This window comes from Pleurodeles waltl, chromosome 2_1 (assembly GCF_031143425.1).
Source record: "Pleurodeles waltl isolate 20211129_DDA chromosome 2_1, aPleWal1.hap1.20221129, whole genome shotgun sequence".
NCBI classification, from domain to species: Eukaryota; Metazoa; Chordata; class Amphibia; order Caudata; family Salamandridae; genus Pleurodeles; species Pleurodeles waltl.
Genome location: NC_090438.1, coordinates 102062283 through 102089035, shown reverse-complemented (window position 1 = coordinate 102089035; position 26753 = coordinate 102062283). Strand labels below are relative to the sequence as shown.

Genomic DNA, 26753 nt, shown 5'->3' with positions numbered 1-26753 from the left:
ATGAAGGTAGGGCAGAGGATGTCAATGGGTTGCCCTCTGAACTTAAGGACTTAAAAGTTTATAGTCTTGAGACATGTGCATGTAGAGGTTTCTATAAGCTTCTTGGCTTCAGTTTCCTTACTCATCTCTCTTCATGAAAGCCTTTCTACTCTAATTAATATGGAGACAATTATAATACATTCTTCAAAAGTATCCATCATGGAGTCTTTTTATTTCCTTAACCTTTACATTGCGTCCTGTTTTTAGGTATAAAAGGCTGCAGCTGGAGTTTCTTCACTAGCTCTTGTTCCAGTTTGTTAGCCTTGCTGCTTACAGCCTCTTCTGCTATGTACATCCCTGAGCCTGCTTCTCCAACGTCAGCTTATCTTACTTCTACAGTTAAAGGTGTCTTATGACTTACAGCTTTTTCCTCCATTCAAGATCTTAGACCCATCTCTGAAGAATCTCTGTTCTTTTCACTCACTACTTGCAAAGGAGCAAGGTGGCAGCTAGAGGGCATTAGCCATACTTGAGACACTCCAAGACCAAGTTCTTTGAGATGTCCTTGCATCCAGCCCTTGACACCTTTGCATTCAAAAACAGCAAATCCACCGCTTCTACACCTGTATGGAAGGGACAGGTTGTGTAGCACACTTGTTTTGCCATCCCACACCTCTCATGCACGTTACATTACTGTCTTAGGTCCTACATGAAGTAATAAAATCATTGAGGATAAACTGCTTGAGCACAGGTGCAGCTTCCTGATTCTGAATAGTCTCTAGACTGTTGACTTCCAGATATGTGTACATTCTATTGATGGAAAGTGAGAATTAGCTGCTTACCCATAGATCGTCTAGGCAAGGACCCAGGCCCAGCACATAAAACTCTACCATGACCTGTCTGTGGGTACAGTAGGTGCTCACATTTAACTAGATGAATGAGCCTGACCAGGATGAAGTAAAGTGGATGAGGTGCGCATTGCATATCGGTACACCGACTACAAAATATATAATGCAATGGTATTGTAGGCCAAAGTTTCGATTTATATCTTTTATAAAGTAAAGTACAAAAATATTGAAAACAAAAATATTGTGATTATTAATACAGTGACTATAAAAATATCTACTACAAAAGTATGATAGATAAAAAATAAACAATAGACTGTACCATAAAATGTTGTCAATATATAATGTACAAAATATAAAACAAAATGTAAAAAGTAATACAATTATTTTTAGAATTAGCTAAACGTAAAATAGTGTAATTCATTTAATATATTTATGATATTTTTAAATGTATTGAAACATAAATGTAGCTATACGTGTAGTTTAAAAATATAAAAATGAAATACATTTTTAACTATTTAAAAATGTAGTTGATAAAATGAAAAATAAACCTCCAACCAAACTACAAAATACATAAAATGAATATGACATATAAAATAATGTAAACAATTAACATTTTCAAATTATAAAATATAAACACTCTAATTAAATATACCCTAATTCATGTACCTCAATTACATTTAAAACCATGAAGACAATACAAAAAAATACAACTAAATTAAAACACTGCATTTCCAACAACTACTTATCCCATAATTTAAACATCAACATTATACCCCACAAAATGTCTCAAATATTTAAAAACAATGAAAATATGTATTATTTAAAAAAATAACATATAAAAAACATTTTAAATAGTAGAATTGTTAATTATATTTATCAAATAATTTGTAAGTGAAACACTACTGAAAGATTTATGAATCGTCAAAATGTGCACCTCTTTCAAAAAGCTGAAAACAACACTTACCATTACATTTGAATGGTCCAAAGACACTTCTCGACCTAACCCCCAATAAACCCCACAACCCATAATTTATTATAGAAATTAAAGAAAACCACAAACCACCCTAAGCCCGAAAATATCCCACACCCACAAAAATAAATAAAAGGTAATAACAAAAAATAATATAAATCAAAACATTTAATTAAAAGTATGTTAATAAACATAGAAATTACAATAATTAATGTAACTATGATAAATACCTCAATTGTTTATAGTTGACAAAAAAAAAATACTTATCCTCCAGACTGTGGGCCAGATTACAAAATTGGTGGTCCGAGGACTGCCAATGGTGTGGTGGCTGTCGGACCTCCGCGGTTGTGGAGGTCCGACCGCCACATTACGAGGTTCTGCTGTTCCTGCCAGGATCCTAGATCCCGATGGGCTGACGGCAGTGCAGGTTGCAATCAGTCAGGGTGGCATCGCCGCCCTGCTGATTACAACCATGGTGAAACCTCTGTGAAAAGGCTGGCGGAGAACAAGTGCAAAGGGCTGCAGGGCGGCCCCTGCACTGTCCATTCCAATGGCATGGGGGTCTAAGGGTCCCCCTGCCCAGCACCCTCAAAATGCGCACTGTCTTCTGTGCAGTGTGCATTTTGAGGGTGCTGGTGCTCCTTGCCTGCTGCAGCATTGCCGCCAGCTCTGTTACGAGTTGGTGACAATGCTGCCACCACTTTCCCACTGAGCTGACCGGCGGAAACCGTGGTTTCTGCCGGTCAGCCCAGTGGGAAAGTCCTAATATGGCTGGTGGGGAGATCACCAGAATGGCAACGACCACACCATCGGGAGTTTGGTGGACGGTGTGTTCCGGTCTGCCAAACTCATAAGCAGGCCCTGTGTCCCTCTGGATGTTTTGTAGTGATGTATTTTGACCATATTATGTTCAGGTGTTATTTTGGAGTTGATATTCAGGTTCCACAGCATAGTCTAAATACAAAGACGTGTGAAACACAACACTCAGAAATCAGACTGTTAAGTTGAAGAATATACACGGGGTGAGGGAGCACACTGCCTCTCATCCCAGCACAGCTCACCCCATTGCATTCTGGAAAATGCAGTACGCTTACTTCAAGGCTGCTGTAGGTTTTCACTAAAGTTGGTGCGGGTAGAGCTTTTATCTGTAACACGTGTTTCTGGGTTTAGCTCTTCATCAGTAGAGAGCAGAAGCAGTAGAGAGCGGAGAAAAGTCATCTGGCGTTGAAGAATATATTGTTGATGTGATGACCTATTTTGGCCTTTAAGTAGGACTCAATGCACCACAATTAGGAGAAGAACAGAGAGTGCATACATTGGGGCCTACTCACAAAAGCATTTTTGAGCATGGGAAATATTACTCCAGTGGTACTACTTACATACTCACAAATGCTATTCACTATTCATAGAACTCTGGCCAGAGAGCTCCTCTTCTGTCTTACCTCTTATGTGCAGATGTCTCTGCCAAGAGTGCAGAGATCCCCCACGCATCGAGATGTGTGTTTGTAGACATTTTTGGGGAGGGCCAGAGGTGAGCGGTTGGAAAACGGGGAATATCTACTTTTAAATGGGTGAGGTGAGGGAACTTAAGCAGGCCGTTGGAGAGGCTCAAAGAGACACTGAAACAAACCCACAAAAGATTGTGCCAATTGCTGTTCATAAAAGTTACATTTAGATCTGCTACAATAGCAGCACTGACTGTACAAGCCAAAATCTATTTCAAACAACCCGTGGAATAAAAGAAAACCTGTTAAATCGGGAGATCTCAAAGAGCACATCCCACAGTCAGAATGACACAAAGGACGGATTCACGAATGAGGGCAGAGCTTTAGGACAAGACATAATAATAAAATGACTCCAGTCAAACAAGTGGTGCTTGTGGTGCTGGCACACTGATAAAGTGATCAAGTACTCATGTAGAAAATGCAATGGTCACAAATGTAGTTGTAATTTGATACAACAAGGCACACACTGGTGTACACGAGCAAACTGTCTATGATTTAGTTGTGGCCAGGCAAAAGTGCTTGGCGATGTTTCGACCCTTGGGGCAATTTCTGAGGGTCTTTAGCAGGACTAGAAAAACAGGGTGCAGCCTTAATTAGTCCGGCATCAACTTCGCTGACCTTTTAAGTGTAAATATCAAACCATAGGTTCGTATTCCATAAGTAACCCTCACGAATGAAAGCTCCAATAATCCGCTTTATATTGCATATGTTGGTACCACAGCGCATCTCCTTAGTTACTCTTTGGTTACGTGAGAACTTTAAGAGAAGAATAAACCTATGGTGCTATATTTACATCTAAGAAGTCAGTGAAGTTGATACCTGATTAGTTGAGGTCTACATGCGTATGTGTACAGCACTCATCTAAGCCTGAGGCTGGAAGCTGATCAGGCGTGCATGGGCCTCTCCTCTCTTTCGATGAATAATATGTTCCTGTGTTTAAGTTCAGATAAACAAGAGGTGCTTCTATATGGCAAGATGTCTGCCTGGAATCCCTCTTGGTGGCCATCTGAACTAGGCACTTCCCTCTGCCTTAAATTTAGTCATCCTTTTCAACTACCATCTTTCTTTCTCACTACAAAACAAAATGCTTTACCTGTGATTGTTTTTTTTTATGCTCCAGATCTGTGCACAGTCCTACCTGTCTCATCCAGATTGTCACAACTCAATAGTCCAGGGGCCCATCATTTCCCATCTAAGTGCCTTGAAAATGGTGCTGCCAGGCTAGTGTTTGCCCTTAGCCATCACTCTCACATCTCCTCTCATCCTGTTTCATTCTTCCAGTTTTTCTTTCACAAAAGATGCTTTGTTAAGGCCCTTTGTTTATGTCACAAAAAGGTCCACGGTTCTGATGCGATGTACATGCAGAGGCTCTTCACTTCTTACAAGCTGCAGGGTCACGGTGTTCTGTAAATGTCCACCTCCTGGCATTTGCCAGATTTAGATGTTCTAGGTTAGGTGGTCATGTGCTATCTTTATTCACCGGAAAAGCATGGAAGGGAGCTTCTTTTTGCAAATCATTTTGAAAACGTCTCTATGTTTTGCCTATTTAAGTTCTGTGCACTTTCACTCGTACCGGGCACCGTGTTTCTGGAGATGTGTGCACCCTATAAATCTCTCAATCATTCATTCATCCAACACTCATGTGAAAGGCGGGAGTTCGTATCCTTTCACGGTATGGAGCATCCTGTATTTGATAGCTGTGTTGTGGAAGGGTTTTTTCCAAGGACAACAGTTTTACTCTGTGCAGATAAAATAAAAAAAAGATGAAGGTTCAAATTCGCATTTCGCATTCAGTGCAGCAAGAGTACTTCTAGAGATGTACCACTGCAACAGATGTTCACGGGTGCCCCTTGCAGTCCTGTGAATCCATAAGAAAGTTGCAGATCTACTCCTGGGCCCCTATTACGAAACAGGCTCTGTGTCAGTGTTTGCACCACCACACACCTTTCAAAAGATGTTCTGGGTGCAAACAAGGGACGCAGACTCGAAGCTGCCCTGGGGGTAGCGCATTAGTGGCATTTGGGTGTTTGGATGAAAAAGTCTTTGCATAACAGACGTGCCTTGAGTGTCCCAGTTGTACTGATGTCTGGATCCCTGATGCTAATTTCTGCTTCATAGGCAAACACAAATCATGCATGTGCACCGTGACATAGGCTTGTCTTACGGATTTCAGTCTCGTTGAACTGGGAGGGGTACCCAAAATGCTACCTCGATAGTGGTGAAAGGCTTCTTCCTTCACCAAGAGTTAAGCAGCACGACCGCTATGGTGACACCATGCTGTGTAGTGATCAGCAGGAGTGAACCTGTGTAACCTGTGTCAGTGGAGTGATGTCTACAGACTTACTCGTTGTAAAATTCTGCTGCTGTGTGCTTAATTGGCCCAGGGCCCTACATCGGTTTTGTGTGTAGTTGCTCAGCATAATTGGTGTATCTGCACCGGGTGTACAATACAGGGATCCTGCAGTACTGTGCAGTGCATGCAGGCTGAATCCATGTGCTGGATGTATTTGTGACTTTGAGTGGTAGAGTACAGGAAGTATAGATCGCTGTGCAGTGTGTGCATGCTGTAAACATGTATGTGTGCCTGTGAATGGTACAACACATGGAGTGCTCTGGGCTTCATTTTGGGAGATCCAGGCCTGAAGAGGAGGTAGAGGAATCTCCCAGATAGATGTGTGTATTGCTGCATTCTTGTAAGCTGGGTGAGACACACACTAGAGAGTGGGGCGCCAGGCATCCCCCCTTACACTTCAAAGGGTGCACATCTCAGAAAGGAGATGGGACTGATAAGAGAATTGTAAAGAGTAGAGCTGGGAGCCTGGGATTAACATTTTGATGCCTATATCACTGTGACTGAGATCCAGGTGTGAACTCTAGTCACTCCCATGGCCTGTGTTGTGGGACTATCAGCCTCGGAGTTGCTACTGCTGTGACATACTGCTTTCAAAAGGAAGGGAGGGCAAATAAGTGGGCACTTCAAATAAAGCAGAACCCCAACAAACCTCAAACACCTGTCTCTAAACCACATTTGGTGTTGAGGAATGGACTGCAAGAAGGGGAGCTTCAGACCCCAAAAATTATTGGCCAAACACCCATACGGGCTGTGGGAGGAGGGGGAGTGTAATGATGTAACATGGCTCCATGCCAGAACACTGGGCATGGAACCAGCTTGTTCTGAGGTTCTGTCATGCAGGGTTCTCTGCATGACAGTTGATATGCTGGCTGTTGGTTGAGGCTGTAATAAATACCTCCTACCACATATCTTCATCTGGTGTGGATTCACTTTATTACACGGAGCTCTGTAAGATTTCTGCCTGTGATGAGGACTGGGAGCCAAGGATTGGTAGTCTCACTGCTGGGTGAGGATACATTACCCAGGAAATCCAAGTCCACCCACCCTGGAGACTGTAGCACTATTGCCTGTCTGTTTGCCAAGACCATGGTATCCTGTGAGGAAGAGGAGAGCATTGGAGGGAGCTACAACATCAGTTGGAAGGGGCGTGTTTGACTGCCTGGCACGTTCTGCCAGTTGAATTATTTGTGTAAGGGGGCCTAACACATCCAGGAGTTTGTCCTGGCACGTCCTCCAGGATCTATCTATACCCTTCTTAGGGTCCTTCATGTATTTGGAGAAAAATTTACACAACTTCGGATCGATATCCGGCGTGGCTACCACTTTGTCCATTAAAGTTGGACGCAGGCATTCTGCTTTCAATCGGGAGCGCTCCTCCTTATCAAGAGGTTGTCTAATTTTGAGGCCACGTACTCAGCCACCTTGTGGTCTGGCATCCACTCCGAAGAACGAGGATGGTAAATTCCCTCCGGTTCGAACATGTCTGATTCAGAATCTCCTGAATCGAAAGGTTCTTGTAAAGAAGCTCCAGGACTCCAAGGGCGACCGGTCTCATCGTCCTCCAAAGAGGAGGAGTCCCCATTCGAGTCACATGTGATGCCATTAGGAGACCCCGCATTAAGCTTCCATTTGTGGTGAAGCTTTTCACCCATTACGCTGGGTAGAAAACCCTCCAGGGAGGGTATGCGCTTTTGCGTGCGCGCACTCTTACTGAAGGCGCCAGACAGAAGCAAGACGTATTCAAGGTACCCCGCGTCACGCTTGCGCGATTTCTTGGGGGCTCTACGAAGATCCACTTTCCGTCCCCGTCGTGCCAAACATGCCCGTCCCTTTGGAAACTTGTTCCGTGAGTTGCGCCACGCTATCTCAAAGAGGAGCGAGGGCTTGAGATATAGCCTACGAGAACAGTACATCCATTCCTGGGGAAAGGGAACGGTGAGAGGGGTCCTAACCTGGGGACATATTGGCGATAGAATCGTTGTCCAGAGTGGACTGTATCTTGTGACTCATAGGAACTTGACAGAACAACACCCGAAAAAAATCTACAAAGGGTACGAAAAAACCCCTACCCACTTCTGTCAAACAACAAATAACCGAATTTGTTATAAAATATAAAGTTCTCCCAAATGGGGTAAAATTCCACCGTTAACGGTGTCTGTGGGATAGGGAATATAGCCGAAGCTGCAATTATTCCTCAGGACTGAGGAATTCGCGTGCCAAGCGCCGAGGCGTCTCAGCGCTCAACATGCGAGTGAAAAAATGTGAAGCGCGCCCTCTAGAGGGCCCGACGCGTCTCCTCAGGGAAAGAAGTGCGCTCGGGCAGAAGCCTGCTGCGCAGAGGAGACGGTTCGGAAGCTCCGTTTACAGAAATAATAACAAAGCCGAACGTGCACAAGGCAGTAAACGCGGTAAAGATAAGCGCGTAATACAAATAATGCTCAGAGGCAGAAAGGCACTTATCTTGTCCTGAGCAGTGAAGAAAGAGGAAGATTGAAAGGCTCGAGGATATTTATACTGCCGGCAAGAGTGGATCCTCATTGGATGATGGTTACCATGGTCGCAGTCTCGTGGAGCTCATTGCCGTTTTCTGTTTCTTTTGTTTAACTTTGAACTTTCTGTTTGAATAAAGAGTGGAGAAAGATATGCATAATCCTCGCCTCCGTGTCCTTAATAGAATTGAAACTTTCCTTCACGATAGCTAGGAAATTTCGCAGTGTTACTTCTTCAAAATGGGACCCCAGCCGAGGAAACAAACACAAGTGGCCCAGCCACGTGGAACAGCGCGTCCTCAGCACACGACAAATAATACTGCCGACCACACACAATTCCGGAAATACTCAGAATGGTAGAGCACGCCAGCGTCTTGGTAAAACACTTATATACCGGCACCTGACAATGTCAGAAGGAACGTTCCAGAAGAGCTTGTAAACCGGCGGCCATCTTGAAACATTGCAGGCTGTATTTTTGTATGTCAGTAATTCCTGCATCTCCACCATTTACGACCCATTGCCATTTGGGTTTTTCCGCATCTTTTTGCCCCGTTCTGCTCTGAGTAGAGCGCGGTATGGGCACAACCACTGCAGGTTCTGGCGCCGTGATGCAGATATCTGGTTTTATAAGTTTCTGGATTACTGTCCTTCATCAACAGAGAGTACCAGGCCAGTTTGTGGTGGCTTGCGAATGCTGCCCAAGGCTTTTTGAGTTATGTACCGCTTCAAAAGTACTGGTGCATCTAAAGGGGCTCATCAACCACTAGGACTAAGAAAGAACCAGTCAAAGGTAGCGGGAAACATAATAGCTTGGCACACTGGCTCATAACCTCTCCAAGATGCATTATGGTAAATGCAGTGCTTTAGTTTACTCACAAGTATGGAAGCGCTCTTTAGAAGCTGCTCTGTACCAAGGAGAGGATAACCGTGGAGCAATTGAGGGCTTGTTGGAACAGCAGCTTGAATCATGGCATCCTTCTTGGTGGAATCTGATTACGTACCCTGTGTAACCGAAAATAAATTTACACGTGTTAAAATGCCAAAAAGTGATACAATCATTATAAAAATAAACAAAGTTGGGGGCAGTCAGAGAAACCTCAGCACCCGCTCTCATTCATACCACAGTGCACATAATACACCAGAAACAAGCCACTACTCCAAAGAATACTCTTGAACCCCATAAAAGTGTGAAATAGCTCTCATGTCACTGAGCAAGGATATGGTCGGCTCAATGACGTACAAGGGAAAAGCCCTTCAAAATGGCCACTAGTATCCAGACCGTGTGTAGGATGGAACAAAGACGCGTGCCCTTCCTGTCAGTGGAGTAGCAAGGATGCCATGGGCCCTGGTGCAAGCAAGGAAAGTGTCCCACTTCCCGCTGCTGGGAAGTAAAATACAGCAATCGTTGGGGCTCAATGGGTCCCTCAGGGCTCTGGGCCCCTGTGCACTGCACCTGCTGCACCAATAGTAGTTACACCCCTGTCTCCTCCAGCGAAGGTCTGTAAAAGGTAAACTGCTCATAGTGGTTAGCCTTAGAAAATGTGCCTATCACACAGGGAGGAAGAAAGCAAAGGTAGTTTAGCCATACTTTGGGCCTGTAGTTCTGTTTGGTGTTACCTTTGCTGTTGGGACATAAAATGAAGGCTTAATTGGATCCCTGTTGTCTGCGGTAGCATGCCTACGGGGCACAGTACGAGTAGGGATGGCCTTCCTTTGCTTGGACAGATACTTCACTCTAGAGAGGCCTCTCTGTGTCCCAGTTAGATTTTTTCACTAATCAGAAACTGGCATCAAGGTTCTACACTAGCCCTGGTGTTTAAAGCCCAGACATCAATCCTGCCCTCCTTATCTACAAAGGTGATTCAGACAGTACCACCCTAGTAGAACTTTATGGTTTTCTAACCAGGATTTAGTGTGTATTCCTATGATACATATGGACATGGTGGAAGAAGGTCAATAGCCTATTGGATGCAAAAAGCTGGAACCTGCTTCCCAATTCGCTCAGAGATCCAGATATCCTAAGTGATTTGAAGGCTTCGTTAAAAATGTATCTGCTAAGCTTTAAAGTACCATCACTTCTTACAGGATGTTTAGCATCGGGACGCTTTTTGTGAAGCAGCTGTGCACTTTTCAAATGACATTCATTCATTCAGTCACAATGATGACGTTTCCTGGGAAGCAGCTGTGTGCTTTTCGAATGGCATTCATTCAATCATTCATTCAATCACAATGACGTTTTGTAGTAATTGGTTCACTCCTATGTTGGTAACTGGCCTTCCAAATCAGAGCAGTCAGCATCTCTGGCTTTACGGGTTGTTCATCTGTCAAAATCACAAAGAAGTGTTACACTGTCACCAGAGTAGCAATTTGTTATACAATGCTGTTAGAACACCTTGAAACACCCCGATGGCTACTTCTACACAGCCCCAGTAACTATCAGTCTGCCAGATCATTAAATCGAAATGACCACACCGATCCCAAAGTAAGCATTTGATTAGCTGTCACAACTATGGTTTGTTTTCCATTTTGTTTTTTTTTCTCTGCAAAATAGCTCTACTGTGCTAGCTACTTGGATGCAGCCAAACCACACAAAAATACAAAAAGAAAAAAGCTAAATACAGACAATAATGAACAGTACCCCTAACTGCTGATATGGTGTGAGTGAGCTCAGAAGAGGCACACTTGCACCAACATGTCTTCTCCTGCCATCACTCTTTTTTAGGCCTTTTTTAAAAATTATTTAATACCATGGGGTTGGAGTAATCAGCTTGCGGCTTTCTTTATACCTCTACATAAAGTACTGAGCTCCCACCAATCTCTTCGCTTGTAAACTGATCACATCCAACCTCAGTAAGATGGAAAAGTCTGCTGTGAGTTGGAGCAGTTTAGAAGCTAAGGGCCAGATGCAGCAAAGGTTTTTACCCATTCTGTGTCTATGGGAAAAAGTGTTCGTACATATGGCCCCAAGTATCTTGCCCGTGACCTCACATATATGGGGAAAAAGTTATTGGGGTGGCATGACTCACAGAGCTTTCAAACTTTGTTTTTGGAGTAAAGTCCTAACTCCTTTGTAAGACATTTGTCATTAAGAATGATTCATTTCACAGCTCTATTGAATCTCAGCTGTAAATTTGACTAAGATGCTCAGTTTAAGTTATCCACTTATTGCTCTGGAGTTTCTAACAGTGGACAAGGCATCTTTTCTCAGTAGTGGGGGTTTTGCTTCCCAGCTGCAGCTGCACATGTAGTCTTCTCAGTCACACTGCATCTTTTATCTGTTGGCAAAGCAGCAGATGTAATTGCCCGCGGGCTCCTGTTTGATCCTCTTGTCTGCTTTCACTGATCCCCTGGCTGTTTTTTCTATGGAAGGGTTTCTTGCACAGTGCCTTTGGCAACCTTTTATTTCCCTTCCATCACACTTCCCAGCTGCTGGCTGCACTCATCTCCTTCCCAGAATGGACTAACATAATCGTGCATCTCCAGATTTGTGGATCGCTGCCAAGTGACACATGATCTTCCATCATGGAGTCTGTGAACCATGAGCGACTGTACGTCGAGCGATGGAATTATCCTTATGTTAAGTTTGTTAAATAGGGATACGCTTTATATTGTAGTACATTTGAAAAAAGCAAATAGGTACAGACATTCTATACCTTGTCAAAGTTGATAGGTGCTAGGAATCCCAAGCCATCCCTGCTCCCAGTTTCTTAAAGGCTTCACTAGAATCAAGGTTGGCCACGATGAAGAGAATGCTCATAGTATCTCGACCTGCAGTTATCTGGGAGGGGTTGGAGATTTGCCCTTCGGGAGATCAAGTAGTGGTAAGTGGAGGACCTCCCCTGGAGATATGGAGATCTAGAGTCACCACCATGGTCAGTCTGGCCATTGACTACCATAACCACTGTGCGTAATCGGTTCACCATTCATAGACGCAGGGTTGAACCAAAGAAAGTCTAAGGAGTTTTACCTATCTGTGACGGTTGGCTTACTTACGGAAGCAAAGGGTAGTCAGAATTGTTATCAGTGTTTATTCTGGCAGTTTGTGTTTTAGACCATGACAACACATCCTACTCATATTGTTTCCTTTTTTCCAGTGATGTTCCACATCCTACTACAGTGGGGATGTCTGGTTTGAAAATTCACGGACAGATGTACGATTCGATTTTGCGGTCACAAGGTGTGAAAATCGCAGTTTGGGACAGCAAAATGTCCTTGTACAATGTACCATCCCTATTTTGTGAGTTGGTATCCTGTTACTGACTCGCAAAATAGGGACTGCGACTCACAGTTAGGAAGGGGTGTTCCACAGGAGTCCCTTCCTAATTGCGCAGGCTCATGTATGATTGTTTTGTGACCGTGAATGCGATCACAAGACAATCAAGTTAACACCAATTTCAAATTTTTGTTAACCCATTTGTAAACGGGAAGGGGTTCCCAGCGGGACCACCTTCTCTTTGTGAATGGTAGCAAAAATGTTTTTTCATAGCAGGCACGGACCACTGCCTACTCTGAAAAAATGAAATGAAAACTTTAATTTTTATTTTTGAAATGCATCCCATTTTCCTTTAAGGAAAACAGGCTGCATTAAAAAAAAAACTGCTTTATTGAAAAAGCAGTTACAGACATGGTGGTCTTCAAATTGCGGCCTGCCTCATGAATATTAATGAGACAGGTCCTTTGCGACCCATTTGAGAATTGTTAACAGTGTGGTTAAGACTGTTGTATATTTTGTTTTGCGACTTGCAATTTGCGATTCGCAAACAAATTGCAAATTGTGAGTCTCTAAACAAAAGGCCGTGCATCTGGCCCTCAGTTCTTTGATATGCCTTCAGTAAAACGCAAAGGGTGCCAAAGGGGGACATTATGGAAATGAACCCTTTAATGTTCATGTAATTATGGGGTACCCATTTTTTTGACACCTTTGTTTTTGGTGGCTATGTTCTGGCAGTTAAAGGGTCTATCCCATTGCTGGTCAGGAACTCAACATAACATTGGTAAATTAGGAAACAATCTCCGTCACACAGCCAAAGTTTAAGAATCACAGATGAGAGCCACCTTCCTTCACATGCCACTCATCTGTGGTTCATCCCTAAGCTGGAGGAAAGCTATTAAAAGAATGAAAGCAATTTGGTATACCTTTGTTGCTGTTGTGTGAACTGTGGAGATCTCACACTTGGAGACAAGATTTGAAGAGTTTTGTTTGATCATGAGCAGCTCTCACGTTCCTCTGAGTCTGCCTTCATTGTGCTGCGTCATCTAACATACAGGTTTTGCAAGTTATTGCAGGAGCCCAGGTGAAGTAGAGAGGAGCCCTGGGAGCCCAAATGCGAGCCCTGGGCAAAGGGGAGGGAACCACCGGGTGTGGAGCTTTAGGAAGAGAGATTTGGAAATGCGGTTGCTCCATTGTGAACAAGCATTTGCAATGCAATGGCTCTCCCGTTTGCTCGAGTTAGAGCTTATTAGCATTGTACATTCCTAATTGGACTTTTTTGTTGCCACATAAGCTGAAAATGAGAAGCTGAAAATGAGAAGTAAACCAATTGACATAAGCAAGCCGATTCAAAGCACCACAGCCTCCATGAGCATGAGCGTGAAGGAGAGACACAAAATGAAAAAGAAGTTCGTTTGCAGTCAAACATATCGGCAAAAGTGCAATTATCCATGTAACAGGGTCGATGGCCAAGGCAGTAACAAAACTGCCTCCAGGAAGGGCAAACGTAAAGCATTTACCAGTGAAAAAGGATTTTTGAAAGGCAAGTCCATGAATGAGTGATGGGCATGCGGTGGGTGTGGTGAAAAGCCCAGAGATGGATTACAGCAGGCCAGAGCGCTTGTGCGCCCAACTTAAAAAGGGCAGGTGAGCACTTAGGCCAGCAGAGCTATGGCCACCCTTTGGGATTACCGTTTGGTGTAGTGGTCAGGTACCAAAGGGATGAGATGGGGCAATGGATGCCCATGTAATGGGAAATAAGGGAAAATGTCACAGGCCAGATGTGGTGTTGATGCACCTGGGCAAAAAAAACAAACATTTAGTGTAGGAATTAATAAAAGAGATAAAAAGGAACATGACGGAAATGAAAGATGGGTAGGTGCAAACAGCAGTGTTCTCGATGCAGCTGCTGCCCAGGAGAGTGCGGGGGTCTGGACGCCTGCAGCAATCAACAGGGCTAGGCAGGGGCTTAGCAGAGACATTTTGGGATACTGTCGGAGGTGGGAGATGGAAGTGAGATGCTATGTTTAATATCGGGCTCGAATGCCCAGTGCTATGTTGCCACGATGGGGTTTACTTGTCTCTATTGAGCAACGGAATTTATTTGGAGCAATTGTGGACGGGGCAGGGAATTGGATGTGAACTGGTTACCAGGAGAGGGTAAAGAACACCTCGGTGGATTTTTTTCGATGTGGGAGTGATGGCTCAAAGAACAAGAATTGAGGGCTATGGGGTAAAAGTGAAGAATGGAATTGCAGAGGAGGAGAGAGAAGGGAAGACTGCCAGAAAGAAAGAATGGTCCTGAGGCGGGCAGTATATGCACAACATAGTGAAACGAATGCAGGGAAAGTTGAAGAGTTCAGAGGAACAAGGCGACCTAAAGATAGTCAAATATAATTATAAAGTTATATTGTTGATAATTAATAGGGGAGCAAAACTTCTTAGAGGCTCGGGGGGACGGTTAGACATCATTGATTAGTGTGTTGTTTGGGAGTTTTAGGGTGCATGGTATAGCCACCAGATATGTTTTTTTTAGGCTAGCTTGCTCCTGAACAAAGGTGTGGTGTGGGAACCCCATCTGGTGTGATTGAGGGAGGAGCACAGAGTATGGCACGGTGCAGTGATGCGGCAGGAGAGTGGCCGCCACATGATGTTATTGCGTCTGTGCACGGATCAGGCAGGGAGTTTCCATTTCCCTGCTGTGTGGAAGAAGACCACCTCTCACCCTGGGACGGGCCTTAATGCTTGGACAGTAGGTTATGCAGAGATAGTTTTCTATTGTATGGTTGCAAATCACTGTGAGTAAGTGAAGTGAAGGCTTAAAGAACAAGAATTTGTGTGTGGGGTTCAGTAAAGTAAGGTGGGAACAGTAAAAGATTAGAGAAAAGTCAAGTCCATCGGGAAGTAAGACTGGTCCCGGGACAGGCCAGGTGGTCAACACGGTCAAATGATGCAGGGAAAGTTGAAGAGTTCAGAGGAACAAGTTCATCAAATATTAGTTTAAAGGTTTAAAGCCATACTGCTAAGAATGAGAGGGGTGTTGTTTAGGGGCGAGAAATTGATTAGAGGGTGGTTGGAAGAGTTAGACATTATTTGTTAGTTTGATATTTAGGGATTGTTAGAGTGCATGCCACAGCCGAATGATGCTTGGTTTGTGAGCCTAACTTGCTCCCGAATAAAAAGCCTATGTGGAATAAAAGCCTTTTTCCACATAGCCAGGCGTGGTTTCAGATTCTTCAGTCTCCCAAAGAAGCATTGCATTTCTTCCAATGCAGAATGGTTCCCCAGATACCAATTTACACATTGCAGAAAGATACTAAAATATTAGGACCATCTCCTGCACTGGTTTTGCTGGGAAGATTTCGGGAAGGCCTGCAGCACTCAAAGGCATGTTCTGACCTTCTCCCCCTAACTGGAGCAGGAGATACAGATCTGGATTTAAAGTTGACCAAGACATCCTCTGTTGGTGTTCCATCTACCCTGCTACTGGCATGACAGTAACCGATAACCTGATCAGATCCTAAGGTCTTTCTTGCACCAAAATCACAGACAGACAAAAACCTAGGTCAAGAAGGAGAGTAAAAGCTCCAGCCGCGGCTCCTGTGCGTGATACAACTGACACTGTTACTACCACATTGTTCCTAGTGCTGACATTACTTCTGACCTAGTACAGGGATTGCTGGTGCAAACATTGCTCTCTGCATTTTGATGTGAGCCAACGAGGCTTTAACTAGTCATCAGCTGAAGATACAAGAGAGTATCTGGGACGGTAAAGTCAGACATTCTTGGCTGTCCTTATGGAAATCTCACTGAATTGCATCTCCGTTCCAAGAAAACTATTGTCATAGTAACACTGCACAACCTGCATGAGTCTTAGCAGTTAGCATCAGAACCTTCTCAAAGCACCCACCTGTACTCCTCTGTACCAACCCACAGGAGGCTAGTGCCTTGTTACAGAATTTTGGATTTTTAGAATGGGCCCTCTGACCTTCAGCTAAGAACTCCAAAACATTGACACAAGTTGGTCAATTACACATTGTGTCAAAAGTTAAAACTAAACTTGTAAAAGTACAAAGACCAGTAGTGCTTCAAATTGAGATCAAACTCCAGGCCACGTAGAATCAGTTGAGAAACCTGAATTTAGACATGCATGCTGCAGAAGAGGTAGCCATCAATCGGAGAAGTTTAACAAAGCTTCTGTCTCTACTGAGGTACCTTAGCTCCAAGCTGCTAAAAGAGATGAAATATGAGAAATACAAGCTTCCCAAGATAGTCACTTTACCATCCTCAACAAGCACAGAGCAGACATTCTTCATCAAGTGGTCATTCTTATGTTCCCAACAAGTTTTATAAAAAGAAAAAAAAGACAAAGCCCTCTTCAAGATATGACAGTCCATAATCATATGGCCATTCTGTAGAAACTCATTGATGCAGTACCTCAGTTTAATATAATAAGACAGTGGTTCCCAGCCTATGGTCCGGGGACCCTTGGGGGTCCGCAAAGCTTCTTTAGGGGGTCCATGACTGCTGAGAAAATTAAATAATATCAACAGATTAGGTCCCCAGCTCTCAGTAATGACTCAGTGGGGGGGGGGGAGGGTCCCTGATTTCGTTATAATTCAATGGGGGTCCCCGGGTTCCAGTATTGATAAAGTGGGGGTCCAAATAAGTCAAAAGGTTGGGAACCTCTGTAATAAGACATTTGCTCATTTAAAATATACTTTGTCAATTGTTGTTTGGTTGTTGCGTTATTAAAACCTTTCAAGTTAAAGAAAGATAATAATTAATTTGTTGAAAGGATACAATCAAAACTATAATTTAGCTTTTTAAATGAAGCATCATTGCTAAATGTTTTTTTAAACAATTGTTTAAGGTATAGCGATCAACTGATTTGCCATTTTTTAAAAGCCAGGTAGAGTAAAAACAGTTTTATACATTGTCCCCCTTCCATAACAATAATCCTCTTTCTGTCAGTGGTACCATTCTTCTACGCTCGTTTTCTGTTTATGAAAATATGGTAATGTTGCTTGACTAACTCGCAGGCTATCCTTGAACATAATGTTCTCGCTCCAATTTAGCCTCTGGTTATAATTTGGCAATCAGAACCTTCTCAAATAATGTGTCTTTCTCCTCTGGTTTAGTCATTATTCAGTACTTCATTTTAGCTAAAGAATTCATGTTTTTGAGTTTTTCTGGCATCAGAAATGCAGTCACTTTAGGAAGCACTAAATTAGCGATTAATCATACATGACAGGTATTTGGTAATGGCTTGTTTAGAACAAGTCAAATAAATTAGTTCCTACAAATTAGCTTTTAAAAAAAAAATCCTGTGGCCTGCCTGCCAGTGTCATCTGGAGTTATTTAGACTGCAACAAGCCAAAGAGAATATTGGAACACCAGACTACCACAGCAATTGGCATCCAGTGTGAATTGCTGAGATTGGATCGGCCAATCATATTGTTTAGAGTGCTGGAACTAACTACTATTGTTTTTTGTCTTCTTAGTTCAGTAAGAGTGTAAACAGGGACATAGGAGCAGACAAGGACAGCCAGCCTTTTTTCCGCTTGTGTTTGTTGATATTAGCAGGATGGATGCTAATAGTCTTATTGACCATCTGGTGTTGAGTGTTAACAGTTATTAATGGTCATTTTCCTTGGTTGTATGTCAGAATGTCAACTACTGTAATATTGTGCTACAAGAATATTGCAGCAAATCTACCAACAACCAAAATAGTGAGAGGACATAAGGGATAAAGTACCCCTGGTGGACATCATAAGGATATGGCTGAGTTCCTTTATTAGGTTATGGTACTCCGAGTTGACTTGCAATATCCTTATAATGTATGGTACGGGGGTACTTTATCCCATATAATACATGGTCATACCATCAGCCTTAACACAAACAGCTTAAATCCTTGGTGTGTAGCTCTTTCATATGAAAAGCAGAGCATGTTTGCAAACAGAAAGAATAACAATAGAACTCCTAGTGCAAAATTAAACACATCAAAAACCTGTCAGATATTTGTTGCAAAAAGATATTAGAAACAGTTCAATACAAGTCAGATTTTTTTTTAACTGTAGTAGGTTGGAATGTGTAGAAACATGCAGAGATTCTAACCTTTCAATAGTTATCAAAGGAGGACAACCAATAAACATTTTCTTTCTGCTTGTCACTGTAAGCTACAGAAAAAGACCAGAAGAAAGAAAAGCAATGTTTGGTTTGTATTGTTTTTAAACAGCTGCTTTAATTATGCTCCATGACCTGCCCTGCTTTTCACCTTGGCTTCTAGCTCTGGCAGCAGGCATTGTGATGTCAGAACTCAACTGTAATAACTTTTTACAGTTGAGTTCTGATGTCTTTTTTGTCACAAGTCACCAATTACAAAGAAATTAGAGACAAGTGTTCATACAGGGATTGCTGAATCCCATGTATTATAAGTATGTAATGGAAGTTATAGATTTACTCTTCTTAAATCTATATCTGTATTCTTTGCAGATATATATCAAGTTAACAGTAGTTTACAATTTCTGTAAATGGCTTTAACTGCTGATAACACACTATGCAAAAGGCAATACGGTTAAAAAATGGTTACCATTAAATATTACATTATTGTGTGTTTCCTTTGGATATACTAAGGGGCTATTGAAACTTGACTAAGCTGTGACATTCTTTCAACAATATGGTAGTAATACCAAACTCTTCAATCAGACAGATTGTTTTTTAAAGGTCTTATTATTTTTAAAAGCCAATCAATAGAAAAATAAAATTCACAAGGGGGCAAATACGCATTTTACTTTCACATAAAGTTCTGAGAACAACTCTTCCTTATAAATTGCCTAGTAGTTTAACTACCATCATGAACAGTAATGAATATTTAACATATTCAACTCACGAAATTAAAACGTTTCTGTTGATACTCACAAGGATTAAAATAATAGTTAATGCAACAATGATCACATCTCCAAGACAACACAAGACAAAAAAGAAACCTTACTTACGTGCGTTAATTATGCAGATCATTGGAACGGTATCAAGCCCTTTCATATGTTTTAACCATGTCCAATCTTTGTATTTTTTTAAAGAATTGCCCTCTCTTAAATTCACTTTTCAATTGTAGGAATCACATTAGATTCCACTGTTTTACAATGTGTTTCATACCACGACTTAGATGGAAAGTGTATTTCGGTGCATTTTAGAAGATAGGTACACATTAGAAAAGAATATACCTGGAAAAGATGTTTTGGACCAAAGCAAACTCTCTGTTTCTCGTATGCTAGTAAGAATTTATTCCCTAAAAATGTTCTTTCCATTTAAAAATTGCTAACCACTTTTCTGTCCACTGTCAATGAACATATTGAGGAACATCTGGAATCTGGACACACAGCGGTACAATTACTTGGATTCCAGAGTATTATTTGTCTTGCCCGATTGACCTTTTATATTTATTTGAGAGATCACAATGCCATACTGTGCACCAACAAGCCAAATGAATTAGTTCCTACAAATTGGCTTTTTTTTAAATCATATAGCCAGTGGCCTGCCAGCCAATGTCATCTGGAGTTAGACTGCAACAAGCCAAAAGGAATATTGGACCACCAGACTACCATAGCAATTGGCATACAGTGTGAATTGCTGAGATTGGATCAGCCAATCGTAATGATTAAGTGTGCTTGAACTAACTACTATTGTTTTTTTGTCCTCTTAGTTCAGAGAGATTGAGAGATCACAATGCCATACTGTGCGCCAACCAAACTGGCCCGCTTCGAACAAGAACATCACCAGTTTACTCAGTTGTTAGGTGGTCTTCCTTGATAAAGCAAAAGGAGTGAGAACCACTTGGCCTTTCTCTGTGAGACTGATCAGCATATGATCTGTTCAGCTCATCCATGAACATCATGTAAGCTCTATACAGCTGGGAGCATCAAAGTCCTCGTCACGCTGTGCAGCTGTTTTGACCTGCCATTTTCCCTTTGTCACTCAAGTTTCACTTGTTTATGCCATTTTGGTGTGAGGGTCCATTACAACTCTCCTCCTTGATCACACTTTCGGTGGACCCTGAGAGGGGACCCCCGTACTGGTCTCCTGGGTAGTCTCCCTGAGCAGCTCAGCTCTAGCGGGTAGAAGCAGAATGTGTAGTTTTCGGGGTACCTAGTCACCTGAGCCTCAACACATAGGCAGATGCTCTTACTATCGAATACTTCTCTCAGAGAATCTATATATTGGCCCAGCATGATTGCCTGAACCTTCGAGTTAGTAAGGATGCACAGAACACAGTTGTGGGCATCTGTCCAACTGTTGAGCTTTTACATTATACGCCGGAACTTCCTTGTAGACTACAAACATCATCCTTATTGAAAACCTACATGGACCCTACTGGAGATGCATTATAGAATTTGGAGCTAGCATGCGTCCCACTTCCTGAAGGCTAAGGCTAAGCTAATTGGCCTCGCTCAAGCTCTGCATGCCTGGTCTGCTGTTACCTTGTCCAGCATATAAGCCCCCCAACCAGCCCAAGTAGTCATGCAGCTCTGTTCATAGCCCGAGTCCAATCTACCCTTCACTGTGAGATGGAGCCTGCCTGCTGAAGGGCTGACCCTGAATACAAGAACCCTAAGCCCCTCAAACCCAGCATGGAGACATAGATGGGCTCTCCAAGATATCAACTACTACAAGGTATTGGATGACAGTGACTGGGGAACACACCTCTCTCTGCTCTAACGTTTGTTATTTTCATCAATTCTTTTCATGCTGTCTGGACTCTTCTGAGCACCTGGGTCCAGCACACAGGTGGCAATCCAGCTAGCTAATCCAAAGACGTGTTCTGTCTCATCTAAGCTCCCCAAGATCCTACACTCATAGGTATCTGACTCAAGAGATCCTGAGGTCAGTGCCCCTCCCTGGTGTCAGCAAAGTCAATACATTAAAACTCTGAAACATGCTCTTCTTTCCTTGAAATAGTCCCGTCTTCCTCTTCAGAAAATGTTTGGCATCAATAGATTACATTTTAATTGTCTCATTCCCAAAAAATACTCCGGTATGTTGAAGCTGATGACCAGTGAGTATCCTTCCATGATTTAGGAAAGAGAACTGAATATAAATAAGTGAGTGCAGAACTCACTAAATGTAACACCTGCTTCTGGGAACTGGCCCATTGAGAACACTTGGGGATGGCCAACTCCAGAGCTCTCAATCTAGTGACCAGAAATGACCAGGAATTCAGTAATGAATGTGTCATTTTTTGTGTTACCTGGTGTGGCACAGATCATTGTCTTATTTCTTTGTCGTCATTTTGCTTTGACATTAAGTAAGGGATGAATGTATATATTGATATTGCTAATATTTATAAAGTTCATACTTAGCTTTGTATATAATACCTGCTTGCAAACCAGTATGTGAAAGTTACACGCAGATTGGTTTGTGAACAGAGATCCAATTTGCTGTGCGATCTATTTACAAAGAATCCAAAATGTAACTTCCCATTTGTTGGATGTTGTAAAATCATCTACCTGGTGAATATTATTTAGGCTGCTCACTGTTTGAGACACCCTGTGATTGGCTCCATATTTAAGTATAGTGGGCCGAAAATTGTCCCTGCACCTGCATTCCTAAATAGGAAACATTTTGTAAGCAGCCTGAGCGCAAAAAAAGGTACAAGTGCTGCTTAATAAAAATCCCTCCAATTTAGAACGACACATGGAGGGGGGCAGGCAGGGAACTCTCTGCCCACTGCCTGCTACCCCAACATGCAGGGCATGAGTCTTAGATGAGAATGAATCCTTTGACAATCTGTAACCTATCCAGCTTGGGAGTCGATAACTTTTCAATTGTTTGGGACTGTAACAAGGTCATTTTACAGATATCTTTTAGAATGAATCTTAATTTGAAGGGAAAGTTCTTTTCACTCCCCTTCCTGAATGTAATCCTTAATGTTCGCATAAGGCATCTTTTGTGAGTCTATAAGTCTTTTTTATTCACAAATGGCCTTTGATGCATTGCATCCGTTCCTTTCACTTTGAAGTTGCCAAGCGTGTGAAACCGCAAATCACGGGCTTTTTGGCTGCAAAATGCAACGATACGGTGGCCCCGAGATGGTGTTCCTCGAGTATGGATGTATCCCTTTAAATTACACAAACACAGCTCTCTGCAATTGAATTCTATATAATTTCATTCACAGGAAACAAATGACTCAGTGAATTGGCCAGAATTACCTGCTTTTTAGTTACGTGCCGACACCTGGGTTCGAACCCAGGTACCCAAGTTCCAAAGTCGGCCTCTTTGCCACTGAACGCAAGAAGGTACACACCCGTCACGTGACCCGCAGCAAAGATGCGCAGCTCGGCACTTCACTGACTCCATTGTGTCATCTCTGGTACGTAGCTCAAGTTCAAGCTTGCAGGAGCCTGTCTTACCACATTCCTGCCATCTTTGTAACTGGTGACGAGTTGTGGGGGCGGTTAACTGTGTGAGCCCCTGGAGCGTTGTGCTGACACTGCAACCGCTTTAGCACAGTGCAAAGGGTGTGAGCCCAGAATCCCAGCCTGCAAACCTTTTGCCCTTCGTATTTCTGCCCATTAAAAACCCTCAAGGCCTGAGAATGAAGAGATGAGACTGCCCCCATTGTCCACTCTCGCTTCAGGGCCTGCTGAGGGTGTTCATGTCTTTGTTTTATTTGTTTATGTCCATAGTAAGCAAAACATGCATGCTGAAACTTCATGCAACGTCCGAGACAGCAACAGGCGCACTATTTTAAAACCCTTAACGCCCAGCAACAAAACAGGCCCAACTCACAAACACCAGGCAATGTCTGAGAAGCCAAAGAGCAACTAGGAAATTATACCACCCAAATGGTGAGAGAAATCATCCTTGGAAATTGTTTTGTGCTTTTTAAAAGTGTCCACAAGTGGAAGAAGACTTGGTTGGGCAGAAACCAAGACCAGCTTGTTCCTTAGGAACCAGAATCAGGATCTCATGTGGAATGGGGGCTCACCTGAGGCGCTAATGAAGTATTGTCAAATAGTCCATGATCTCCCAGGCTGGAGACTAGACTAGCTGCTACACTGAAGTTTTGAGCACAATCTTTTATTGTTGATCCTGGATGTAGGATGATGGTCCAGCCATCATCCAGGTGTCTGTGGCCAAATGTTTCAGGGACCTCAGCAGTCTTAAAAATTAGGGGAGATACTTACAGCGTAATGTTTGTGTCTGGTGAAAGAACGCTTGCTTTTACTATGGCTAGCAGACTTGTCAGAGTTATAGTGGAAAAGGTGTTGGAATCAGACAGGTGAGTGTCAGTCTTTTTAGGTCTGGTGTGACAACGTCAATCTTAAAAAAGAAAAGAGAGCTTCCAGGAGTGCTACAGAGAGGAGCTTTGGCTCAGTGCACATGTTAGCGGACAGTGGTAGATGTTTTCATTGTCCAGAAGTTGTGTGCTTCCACGGAAAAAGTGCTTCCCGTCCACGCCACTGTGATTATTTTGTTTATCTAGCTGCATGAGTCAGCACCAATATGGATCAAGCTTACAGTGAGCTGGAGGTTGAACTTTGGGGGCATGCCTTGGCATTGTAATGCTGTTAAAGTGACTTTGCTAAGTAGATAATTTAGGCTGTTTGTTTCTCTCTGACAGCAGCATTTCCCCTTCCCATCATTAACTTTAGCCTTCAGAGTGCAGTTGTGTGTAGAGAGCTGTTTGGAATGCCCAGGGATACATGCATTTTTAGGTCTCGCTTATGTAGCCAACTCTGTCTCTTAAAGACCCTTTGTTTTTTATCAATGGGTTTACAGACCGTTCATTGCTTACCATTGGTTGGCTTCATTGTGGCTCTTGCTTGCTTTCTTTTGATCAGCTACTGCAGAGTTCCTTCCCATTCGTCTGTTTGTCCCTCGCCTGGAGTAAAGATGGATGACTTATGCCCTTCCATGGCTCATTTTTCTAATTGCTTACCTTTTTCTTTGTATTTAAGCACTCTACCAGAGCGTATCTATTTCAGCTGGCTCCCTTGCGTTCTTCTGTTGTCTCCGTGTACCCCGCCTCTCAATCTGCTTGCCTCACCTACCCTCCCATCCGTTGCTGTCAATGTTTGCTTGCCCCCTCCCTACTTTCACCATTCATTCTGTGTTGGCTTGCTAACACCCTTTCTCCCTCCATTCGTTGTCTCTTTTGCACTGCCCCCACTCTTTATTACTCCCTTCATTTTTTGCCCGTGTTGGCTTGCACCAAGCACACTTGCCCTCCTAGCTCCGTTGTCTGTGTTGGCCCACCCACACACTAACAATATTTCACCATGATGCACACATTGCTGGCTGCAGTATGGTGCCCCCCCCACACCCTCCACCCTTGTCTTCCCCCACCCGCTGTGTTTGCTGTCCCACCCTACCCTCTCTCCTGCTAGCAATAACAAAACACTATCACTTGGCGGGCGCTGGTCATGTTATAGCGCTTTTAATTACAGCCATGCTGTATCGCAATCATTCTGATGTACAACATAGCTAAAAAAATTGACAAAGCCAATACTTTGCAAAAGTCGAAACCTATTGTTTTTGCCAATAGTTGTTAGGTTTGCCTTGGCAGCAGAGCTGACTCTGGACCTTTTGTCTTTACGTGAGCAATAAAAATGTAATTTCAGAGAATTACTGAGAGGACGACTTAGTCTCCACCCACATTTATCTCCCTGAGTAGAAGATTTAGGGCCATATGTACGAACACATTTTCCCATAGACACAGAATGGGTAAAACCCTTTGATACATCTGGCCCTTAATTCGGCTGTGTGTTTTCAGTACAAAGAATGCTTGCATTGCACTTTTTGACTTGTGGCAATGCTTCCACTCAGAGCAGCAGGACTGAGTTGGCTATAATGGCAAGCCAATGATCACGCTATAGGCCTGATCTGTGTAATATGAAATATTACAAAAAAACAGAAAATCTTTAAAAGTTATCACACTGTGCTACAAGCAACAGACACATATTTTGTTACTTGTATTCTCATAGATTGTCATAGTAGGAAAGAGTTTTGTTTTTGGCCATTTTTTCTAACAAACTCTGGGGCTTTTCACTGTGATGAATCTCTGTTAGGCCCTATTGGGAGGAGTTTTATATTGTTTTGCAAACTGTATTTTTCTACACATTTATAATATTACAACTGCATACATGATAGTTGTTGGTTAATGTGCACTTGGATGGGCATGTATTCTTATGGTGTCATGCCAATTGTAAAGGCTATGGGCCTTAGCATGTCATTGGGAAATATTATGCCAGATTCCATAGGATTGATCTATTTGATATAACAAAGCCAGTAGGTCTGATTCATTGTGAAACGTGTGTGTTAAAAGCAACAAGCTTTTTAAGGATGGATTGTTATTACACTGTAGGCAGGTATTTTATCACATTGGATTTCACACATTACAGTATCATGCAAGGGTTTTGATGTTGGTGACCCACCCGAACATTCTGTGGGGATATCAGTCATCAGTGCTTAATTTGTAAATAAAAACGTGCTGGTGCCCAGAGCTCTCCTCCGAAACAATTGACTGCTGCAGTTACATGTGTGAACACTAAATGTTGAGGCAATGTTATCCTAACACCATCTCTGGCCTCTTTAATCCATTTACAGCCACTCACAGCCCCTTCAGCTCACTCTTGCTGCTTTCAGCTTTCTTCCTTTGTGACTCTTTTCCGTTTTTCTCTTCCTCTCTCTTTCCCATGGGTGTGTTTTGCTAGTAGAAAATGCCAGATGCAGAAAACTAAGTGCCAGCCCTCCCAAAAAAGTGCTGGTGCCCTGCACCGGATACCACCGGCTCAAATTAAGCACTGTCAGTCATGCCCTACAAAAATCCTTATTAGTTCTTTAGTAGGGAATTTTTATGTTCTTTTCACAACTGTACTTTTGTACATATTTGTAATTTATTAAGTTATAGTTCCTGTTTCATATATTTGTTCTCTTTCATTTGACCTTTTCTTAAGAGGATACGAACACTCTTTAGGCAGTGCTAGCAGGTTTCTTGCTGCCGTCCATGTCATCTGCAGTGCACCTCATCCCACGTGGTCATGTCTTCTTACCCAGGAGACCATTTTGTCTATACTGCATCTTTGTTTTACCATTACAAGATGGCCAACATGTTGGTTCTAAACGTGGTGGACATGCTGGAATCTTAAAACAGTAGACAGTGTAAGATACCTATGCAAGATGGACACACAACTATGTTTCGTTTGTTACTGTCAAAATACACCCCTCTCCTCTGTGTTTAGATGGCAGCATGCTTTCTTTTTTAGGGTCGAGCCTGCGTCGCATGTGCTCGTGCATGCGCATCGCTAGCGAGATGCTTTAGGTATTCGAAAAGGGCTTGGAGCCCTGTCGACGTCACGTCAGTCTCTTTCATTGGCAAGTTGGCTTGCCCGTTAGAA

The 26753-nt window shown here is 42.8% G+C and overlaps 1 protein-coding gene across 1 annotated transcript in view; it reads left to right on the top strand.

Moving 5' to 3' along the window:
• The window catches only part of SLC16A2 (solute carrier family 16 member 2), a 396992-nt gene that overhangs the window by 116989 nt on the left and 253250 nt on the right, over nt 1-26753 (top strand). The gene's annotated exons all lie outside the window — the stretch shown is intronic.